General features: G+C 38.0%; 1 long non-coding RNA gene across 1 annotated transcript; it reads left to right on the top strand.

Annotated features, from left to right (window-relative positions):
- Window positions 1-6473: 6473 nt before the first annotated feature.
- On the top strand, window positions 6474-7756 carry LOC310858941. Its single transcript, XR_014569253.1, has 3 exons — window positions 6474-6591; window positions 7259-7302; window positions 7385-7756. It is a non-coding gene; the product is annotated as an uncharacterized lncRNA (long non-coding RNA).
- Window positions 7757-9882: the final 2126 nt, after the last annotated feature.

The following is a 9882-nucleotide window of genomic DNA, read 5'->3' as shown; positions in this document are numbered from 1 at the left end:
GATATTTGATATGATAATAATAATAATAATAATATATCAGCGGGTAGCGGGCAGGTGAATGTCTGTCAACGGCTTGCAGTTAAGTAGGTCTGGTCCATAGCTCGTTGCAGGGCAGAATTATCATTAGAGCTATGGAGCAGAGCTAGAGGGAGACAAAGACAAACAATGACTGATATTTATAAGCAAAACAAATCTATTATGACATAAATTCATACTGTAGCCTATAGCCTACTGTACATGTGACCGGTGGCCGATGCAAGTCAGAACTTTGCCAATTATACTCTGAGAATGAATGAATGCACATTGAGTTTACACTATTTATAAATACTTCAAAGGCTCACAACAATTTATTAATTGGGTCGCACTGTAGAGTACAACCAAATAAGGTTTGTAGGTCTGTCAACTACGCCACATTTTTTATAGAGTAGAGGTCCCCTCCCCTGTATACACTTTTAACCTTAACTTCAACAGTATATGGGAGACACACAAGAGAGCTATGCAGACTGTACATTATTAGCTCAATACTGCATTTTATAATATATTATATAATAAAAAACATGTTTTACATAGTGTGAATGTGAATTATCGATAGTATGTAAATGTGCATTAATTTTGATTATTTCATCCTAACTTACATGGATCACTCACTCTAACTGACCCATTGCTGTATGGCCCATTGCTCAGAATGTATGGTGGTTTACAGGACAAATGTCATGTATGTGCAAATACACAATGAATACCTAACATGGACTAAATAAGCCTATCTAAAACCAAGACTAAATATATTGACAATTTTGTCAACAAATAATAACTAGACTAAAATGTCTATTTTCAGCATGCAACAAAGAGTAAAAGCAGACATTACAACGCCATCAAGGCCTCGTGCATGCAGTTATAAAAACAGCCCATAGTGTGTATAGACTGACTGTCGGCACAAGACTAGCAATGCATGTCTGTCCACTGCAGCTGACAGTAGAGGGAGACACTGACTGATATTTAAAAGCAAATAAACAAACAAGCTATAACATGTCAATTAAGGGTTCCCTTTCTATAAAAGTTTTAAAAATCCATTCAATATTACATTTTAACTATTCGCATTTTCCAATATTTCTGTGTAATGAATCATTGAATACATCATTCATTTATCACTATATTGTGATGAACGAAAACCAAGATGAAAATCTCTGTTCAGGGATTTTTCCTAAATGTGCACATTATTTAGGCAATTAAGGCAATACTATATATTAAAAAAATAAAAATCAACGAGAATCAATTAATTCAGCACCAGCACAGTATTCAAGTTATAGGAAACAACCAATTCAGCACCGTGGACAGCGCCTGCGGTTATTCCCTTATTCCTTCCCCCCCCCCCCCCAAAGTACTGGGTTGACTCAGGGTTCACCGTAATCAGCAAGGGGGAGTGGTTAACCAGGCTAGGTTCAGTATCATGCTCGTAACACCTCGTTCAGGAAAGTCGTGGGTGAGCATGAAAAGCAGGAGACGTTTTACTCATCTTTGAATAAAGGTAGACCATATACAGTAGCAGCTTTGTGTAAACACCTATACAGAGTGAGAGTGAAGGGATCCCCCCCCCCCACTTACTGTAGGCTATGCCATAGTAGCCTGAGTTGTTGCCAAAACCTTTGTCCACCACTAGACTATACAATACTGAAAAGCCCCTTATTGGACAGTATGCATACCTTATCCTTCTGACAAGTTTCTCAATATACAATCATTAATTGTCTCTTTTGTGGCAGCATATTTAGGGCAATTCAAAGATGTACACAACATACTGTTTGCATGTAACAAAGCATAACTTACAGTATATTCAAGCAAACCTTGACCCAACCTAATAATGCAGTAAAACAACCGGAATCAATCAGATGCAGCGCTATTCGCTACTATCTCTCTCTATGTGCTTATGTGAATATTGGAGGCTTGCTTCTTTCTCCAGGTTAAATCATTCTACACTTAGATCGTTCTGAGAACGATCTGCTGTCAGCTCAACAGCACCTTTTGCATCACAGGTGTCTGTTGTCGCAGACCTTTATACCCCTTTTCTCTACAAAGACTGTAGGCGAACCCATAAACACACAATCTACCACAAGGACCGCAAAATATTGACCATGGCTACCAATAACAGTTCATACTTCATGCAAAAGTATTATCTTTAGATAAGACCTCAACGTTACAATTATCTATACCAGGTAAGACGTCCTGAGGGCGAGAAGCGATCTCGCTCTCAGAACATGTCAGCTCCATATATGGAGATCTAAGGGTGGCAGCGGGGGCAGTGTCTTGATTGTACATGGTTTGATGAGGGCCCAGTTAGGGCTGGACCTTTTCGGGCCTGTTGAAAACTCTAGTTTTCGCCGGCTGCCGTGCGCGGCTGCACTAATAACTTTGGGGCGGGCCCGTCTAGAGTTTGGATTGACATGTATCAGTCAAAAGGGGGACATCGAAGAGGAAGGACGGGTGGGGCAGGTTCAACATATGGAATGTCAGAACAGGTCAGCTCTATATATGGAGATCTAAGGGTTTGAGGTCAGATGTAGAGTTGCTGGCCGGCTCCATATATGCAGAATGATCTGGGTGATGATCCAGTCTTCGTCAGGTTTTTATAATCTGTGACCTATGGTCGCAATAAAAATGCGACTTGGCCTCTGCTTTGTTTTCTGTGGTTCATTCATCTTTGCAAAGGTCTGTCAACACCAACAGTAGAAGTTATCAGTTGTAAGCACAGATGACAGCTTCCTGTTTTGCATTGTGGTCAACGCCTCATTCCAAACATCGATACTCGATAGGGTTGCCCTGCAGCACTGTTTAATGTAATTTATTTGTGCATTTTATAAGTATTTTTTGTTGTATTACGTATTTTTGTTGAAGAAGAAGAATGACAAACCTCCACAGATGTTTTAGTTGTGTATTTCACTGGAACTTGTTCTGTATGTATCGAAACAGGAAATTGTCTGTGGTGTGCTGTCCGTGCACTCAGAGGGGACTATAAGAAATACAGCTGCTATGACATGGTCACAAAACCACGATAGGAACCATTTCTTCAGAACTGTGAGAACGGAAACATAACTACAACATGACGAAAGTTAAACCTGAAATGGAATGCTGCCCTGCCCAGGCTAGAGTCCCCCCCCCCCCACCCCATACTGTACATGTTTCCCTTTTTTACTTTCTTCATATGATGATTTCCAGTTTTTGCATAGAAGTGTATATTTGTATGTCTTTAAATGTTCTGATGAATTAAAATAATCACACCCGTGTGAAGTGAGTGGTGCAACTACGGGTGGGGGGGCGGAAGTTCCAGACCCACAGGAACGCACCCAGGGTGCCGGCCCGATTCCGGCGAGCCGCCCCGCGGCATCATCCTCGACAGGGCCATTTCAGAAATGGAAAACAGATTCTCAAAGAAGAATTTAGACCTAATGACAGCCATATCAAGCCTTTTACCCTATTCTACATGAAGACATTTCCTGTGTTGCACAAGTTGTATGTGACAGCCCTTGTAATTGGTGTGTCTTCAGCTTCATGTGAGAGTTTCTTCTCCACACTGGCATGTGTCCTAACCCCCTACCGTCGCACCATATTGCACGAAAGAAAAAATAACTTGGTCATCTTGGCAAATGAGAAATCTATAACAAATACATAGACATGGATGAACAACAACAACAACAAACCAACCCCAGTACTTGAGTCAAAGTACGACTCAAGTGGAATATTATCAATATATATCTGCATTACAAATGTGTAATGCAGAGGGCAGTGTCAGGAAGGACAATTGGGTTAGCATACTGTTGGTCAAAGAAGGAGAAGATAGATGAACTGATATGATGATAGCATAGTTTTCTATGCATTTCGGGGGTTTGACACCCCAAATTCTGTCTGCCCACCTTAGTGGGGCTGGCTAAATCTGGCCCTGGTTCCTGCCCAAAATGGGTTAAGAAATTCCACAGTATCTTATGAATGAAATCAACCCCTTAACAGTCATGATTTAATTTAAATCTTATTAGCTATTAATTCAAAGGGCTAAAGACGGCCTAGCTGCAATTTGCAACTCTCGATTTATTTTATAATGGGATGAAGTTGCAATACCCTCCATTGACTCCCCACTCATCCAAATTGCTTTTGTGATCTGCTTGTACTAAACGACATTAAACTCATCAACATTGCAGCTGTAGGGGAAGCCTGAATTATCCTCTTTCAATCTGTTTCATAAAAGTATTACGTATTATAATTGGGGACTAGACTATTTGGTATTCAATGTTTGTTTTCCAGCAAATTAGTCTTGATAAATGGTCGTCTTATAATATACGGTATACAATATACCGTATATTACAATAAGGTAGTTTGACATGCTACTTAAATTCCATTTTAGAATTTTGCTTATTTACTGTAGATTAAGGGTAACATCACCTATTTAGCATTTGTGTCTTTAGAATGCCTGTACTTATGTGGGTGTGTTCAAAACACTCAACTGACACATGATGTGTAGACGTGGGTTTTTGTGCTTAGTTAGAATGTGTGAGGACTTTCATCATGCAATATAAGTCTACATGCAGAGAGAGAATATACCGGACTACGATGTTGATACCAAACCTGACGATTTTGGTATTTTTCATAGGTAAATGACTGTTTATTCTTAACTGTCCTGTTGCATAACCTGTATGATATCAAGCTGACTTATTAGACAGTCTTATTCTATAGGGTATAGATTATTAGACTTGGTATAGCATTTGTCCTGGTCTTAGCTAAATATTGATTATTGTTAACCTACACTACACAGTCAATTGGAAACATTACAAAACCATTATTTTTCAGAAAATAGAAAACAACCTGTGTTCATTGAATCCAATGTAGTTATTATTTAGTCACAAGCTCTTGTTATAAATTTTCATTGATTCAATATTTAAAAAACTCACTGACTACTTGTGCTTTTACAGTAGGCCTTCTTGTACACAATAGTGAAAATAGCTGATCAACAAAAGCAATGTGGTGTGATGCATTGTGTGCTTGTAGATCGGCACAGGGGGCCACGCATTAAAAGTAAATGAATCCACAAAACTAACATCATTTGTATTGTTGACCTATTTCTAAAATATTTGTGCAACTTTCGTTCATTTTTTACCCCTCTAGACTATCACACGGAACTATGATTTTTGTGTCCATATCACTACGCCCAAAAAATAGTTCCATGGATAAAGGTGCTATATGAATGCACCATTTACCATCAAGGTCACTATAAAGAACATCACCATGGCAATGGTGGGGAGTGGACATAACATTACAGAACAAAAAGGACCTAAGTCTCCTTTCACCACTAGTCTCTGATGCTTCGACAGTGTGAGAAAGGAAATTGTGTCGGTCATGTCTTGGTGTCCAGATTTACTCATACAGCTGTGCAAGACCTGCTGCCAGAAAAGTAGTAATTTATCTGAAAATACTAGGCTGTTTTTGGAGAGGGTTCTTCGCATTCAACAAATTATCATTATTCATACTGTATATCCAAAGGGTTGTTATATTGGGTGGTGTCCCATTTAATGTATTTAATTTGATCTATGGTATTATTGCATGTGTGTTGTTACTGTATTAATCTTGCTCTGACAGTCATATCACCTCATCTTTACAGTGATGAACACATCTGATATGACGGTGGTGAAGGAGAACCTGACTGTTGGAGGATCCATCACACTACCTGCCCCAATAATTCAGGATGGACTTCTATATGTAAATAATTCAGCTATTGCTGTGGTGGTGGACAGGGAAAGCACGATTAGCGACAAATATTTCAGAGACAAACTTCACTGGAATAAAGACTCTGGACAGTTTACAATCACAGGACTGCAGAGAAAGAATTCTGGGATTTATAAATTAGAAGATAAAGATACGAAAGCAAGTACATTGTATCATCTCACTGTTTATGGTAAGACAACTTTGTAACATGTTTTGTAAATAATTCTAATTAAATTTACATAGAGACGTATAAACAATATAGAACAGCCTGTTGGTATAATTCTGACTTTGCACTGAATCAAATGTGGTTTAGGGTTTACAAATACAGATAGGTAATTCCATGTCTTAATTGTCCACTTCAGATCCTGCACCGATGCCTGGTGTGAATGTCTCTGATGTGAGCAGTGAGAGCTGCAGCCTGGTGTGTTTTGTAGAGAAGGTTGATGAGACCGTTCTCTACTGGTACAAAGGAGAGAAGATTCTGAACCAGACCAGCACTGTTCCCTCTCTTCCTCTCATTGTACATAAGGAGGCATTGAACTCCTCTTACAGTTGTGTGGCTGCCAACCCTGCTAATAACAACACACTGTCACTCAACATAACAGCACTCTGCAGTGACAACAACCTTATTATTATTATTACAAGTAAGGACAGTTCCACCACTGTTCATAAAGAACATGTATTGACTTTATTGTCATGTTTGTTTTGTTGATTTCTAACTAATGTTCCCCACAGGTGAAGACAGCCGGACAGGGTATTGGTGGTTGTGTTTGGTGGTGCTTGCGGTAATCATCGCCCTTTTTGTGATGATAGTAATAATAAAGAGGATGAGAGACAGAACACCTCAAGGCATGTATCCATTATTAATCTTTTAACTTCTTGTGTCAATTTCCAACTGACTTCAGTTTACTTCGACATTTGATCAGGGGACTAATGTGCTAATGCTGCAACTTCCGACAAAAACATGTTAGGCTATGGCTAACTTCATAAGCTAAGTTAGCGGTTGTTTCACCCCTGTCTAAAAATGTTACGTGCCTGTCCTAAGTTTTATCATATCTGTAGCTCGCCAGAAATACCGTTACTTTTTGGAAACAATGCTGTGAAAAGGGTTTTCGCCACTGTTTTTGGACGGCTCAACCCCCTTTTTACAGATGCAGGCATACCTATACTAGGTGTGCCCATTTTGAGCATTATGGGCAAACATTATTTGGAAGTATGCTGTTGCTGAAGTATGCTGTTGTGCCAAAACAAGCCCGCTCTCTCAAACACCCTAAACAGACCCGTATAGACAAAGACAAACTTATCTAAACAAATATTTTCTACAATAATATTTAGCTCTAATTTGGCTATTCATTTAACTAGGTTTATATGTGTGTGAGCTAAAGGAACACAATATAAATAGGCCTACACTCTCAAACTTATTTGTGTCAAAAGGATAAAGCACAGATTCTTGTTCAAGACTGTATGCATTTTCATCAATATTATCAATAAAAATGTCAATCAATCCATTCCACAGGGTCCAATGCCAGACAACAAGCAGGCGCCAGGCATTCTCTGCAGGTCCAAATCTTTATCCATCCATCTTTATCCAACAAAGCTTATGTTAATTATATCTGTATTAATACTGTTGTTACCTCCTCAGATGCCCATTTATGGGAACTGTCCTCCGGTCTCCACACCAGAGTTAGACTCCACCTACCAGAGTCTCAATCCATCCACCATGGAGGACAACTCACTGTACTCTACAGTCATACCAACACGCACATAGAGTACAGTACTCAATGTACATACTGTACTCTACAGTCATACCAACACGCACATAGAGTACAGTACTCAATGTACATACTGTACTCTACAGTCATACCAACACGCACATAGAGTACAGTACTCAATGTACATACTGTACTCTACAGTCATACCAACACACACATAGTGTACAGTACTCAATGTACATACTGTACTCTACAGTCATACCAACACACACATAGTGTACAGTATTCAATATACATACTATACTCTACACAGTCATACCAACACGCACATAGAGTAATACACACACACACACACACACACACACACACATAGTGTACTCTATGTACATATAGCCTACTGTACTCTACAGTCATACCAACACACACATATACTATATGTACATACTGTACTACAGTCATCCAACACATACATACAGTATGTGACAGGTGCCAGAATGAAGATGTTCTTTTCTTTTTTTGTTTTGCATTAGTACACTTATTTTGTTGTTGACTGCAGTAATCTTATTTCTTTCCGTTATTATTTGTATTACTGCCTATTTTGGGTATCATGATTCTTGTACTAGACAATACAATATATCTTTAAGGTTTTAAGTACAGTAGGGCTGTCAAATTAACTGAGTTAACTGAGTTAATACATTTGTGAAATTAATTAGATAAAACAACTTAACGCAATGAATTCATGCATGGATGACCCACCCCATACATCCCATAATCCCATCGACTCCACACTATCTAGCCCTATCTGAATATGGCAATAACCAACATATGTGACCAGATTTGACTGAGAGATTGCCATCGCGCAAATTTCAGCTTTTCACCAGAGGAGATATACCTTTTTTTATATATATATATATTTAAAAAAATTGTCTGCACAGGCAGACTATTCACATAATAGAGCATGTCTGAAACAAATGTCAAATGACATGTAAATATGAAATAAATGCCCAAACATGTAGCTAGGTGTAATGTTAGAGACCACAGAAGTGAACCTTTCAAGCCTGTTTTCTCAACTCGCTGTTTTCTGCAAGACATTACTCTATAAGCCATATCTCCAAAACTGAACAACCAATATGTCAATTTGAAGCTATGATTCCCTGCTTTCATATGACATGAAAAAACGAAAATTGAAAAAAAAAAAACAATGGCAGTCCCTCAGTCAAATTTAGTTATGTTGGTTATTGCCATAAAAGGCTGCACAATTTACATAGGCAGAGGCTCAAATCACATAGCATGACAACGGGATGAGAGACAGAGAGATACCATCCTGCCACACTGGATTGGTTATAAAGAATAAAATATACATACGTATATTAAATGTATATATCCGCCTTCTGACATTTATTTTACCATTCCCACAACAATATACAGGAAAAACATGGCATATTTTTGACATAGTTCGAATGGTGATTAATCATGATTAATTCATTGTTAAGCTGTGATTAATCAGATTAAAATGTTTAATCGTTTGACAGCCCTAGTTTTAACGTGTCATTGTTATTTAGTTTAGTTTAGTTTTAGCATTAATAGGATGTTAATGTATTTTTAGTATTGTTCATATTGCATTTCTATTGGTGTTTTAGAGGCCTGCTACATTATTAGCTCAATGCTGCATTGTATAATATCTTATATATAATAAAAAAGTTTTACATAGTAATGTGAATTATTGATAGTATGTACATGTGCATTCATTTTGATTATGTCATCCTGACTTACATGGATCACTCACTCTGCCCCTAACTGGCCCATTGCTCTGAATTTATGGTGGTTTAAAGGACAAATGTCCATTGTGCAAATACACAATGAATACCTAACATGGACTAAATAAGCATATTAAAACAAAGCTATGGTGACTAAAACCAAGACTAAATATATTAACAATTTTGTCAACAAATAATAACTAGACTAAAATGTTAGTCTATTTTCAGCATGCAACAAAGTGTATAAAAGCAGACATTACAACGCCATCAAGGCCTGCATGCAGTTCTAAAATACACTGCCCATTCTATTAAATAAATAAAATCGTCCAATATTACTTTTGAACTATTTACATGTTCAATATTTCTGTGTAATGAATCATTGAATACATCACTAATGTATCACTATAGTGATAAATGAAAACCAACATGAAATCTTTGTGTGTACCATATGTTACATGTCTGTGCAGTTGATTTGCCTAAATCAATCGTGCACTTTATGTAGGCAAGGCAATATAAAAAAAGAAAAATCTACGAGAATCAATTAATTCAGCACCATGGGGAGCAGCCACAGAAATCAAGTTATAGGAAACAACCAATTCAGCACCATGGACAGCGGCTGCGGTTATTCCCTTATTCCTTTTCCCCCCTCAAAGTACTGGGTTGACTCAGGG

The sequence above is a fragment of the Protomyctophum parallelum genome (genome assembly GCF_964188405.1).
Source record: "Protomyctophum parallelum genome assembly, chromosome: 5".
NCBI lineage: Eukaryota > Metazoa > Chordata > Actinopteri > Myctophiformes > Myctophidae > Protomyctophum > Protomyctophum parallelum.
Note: the sequence above shows the minus strand (reverse complement) of the source record. Positions and strands in the feature narration are given on the sequence as shown.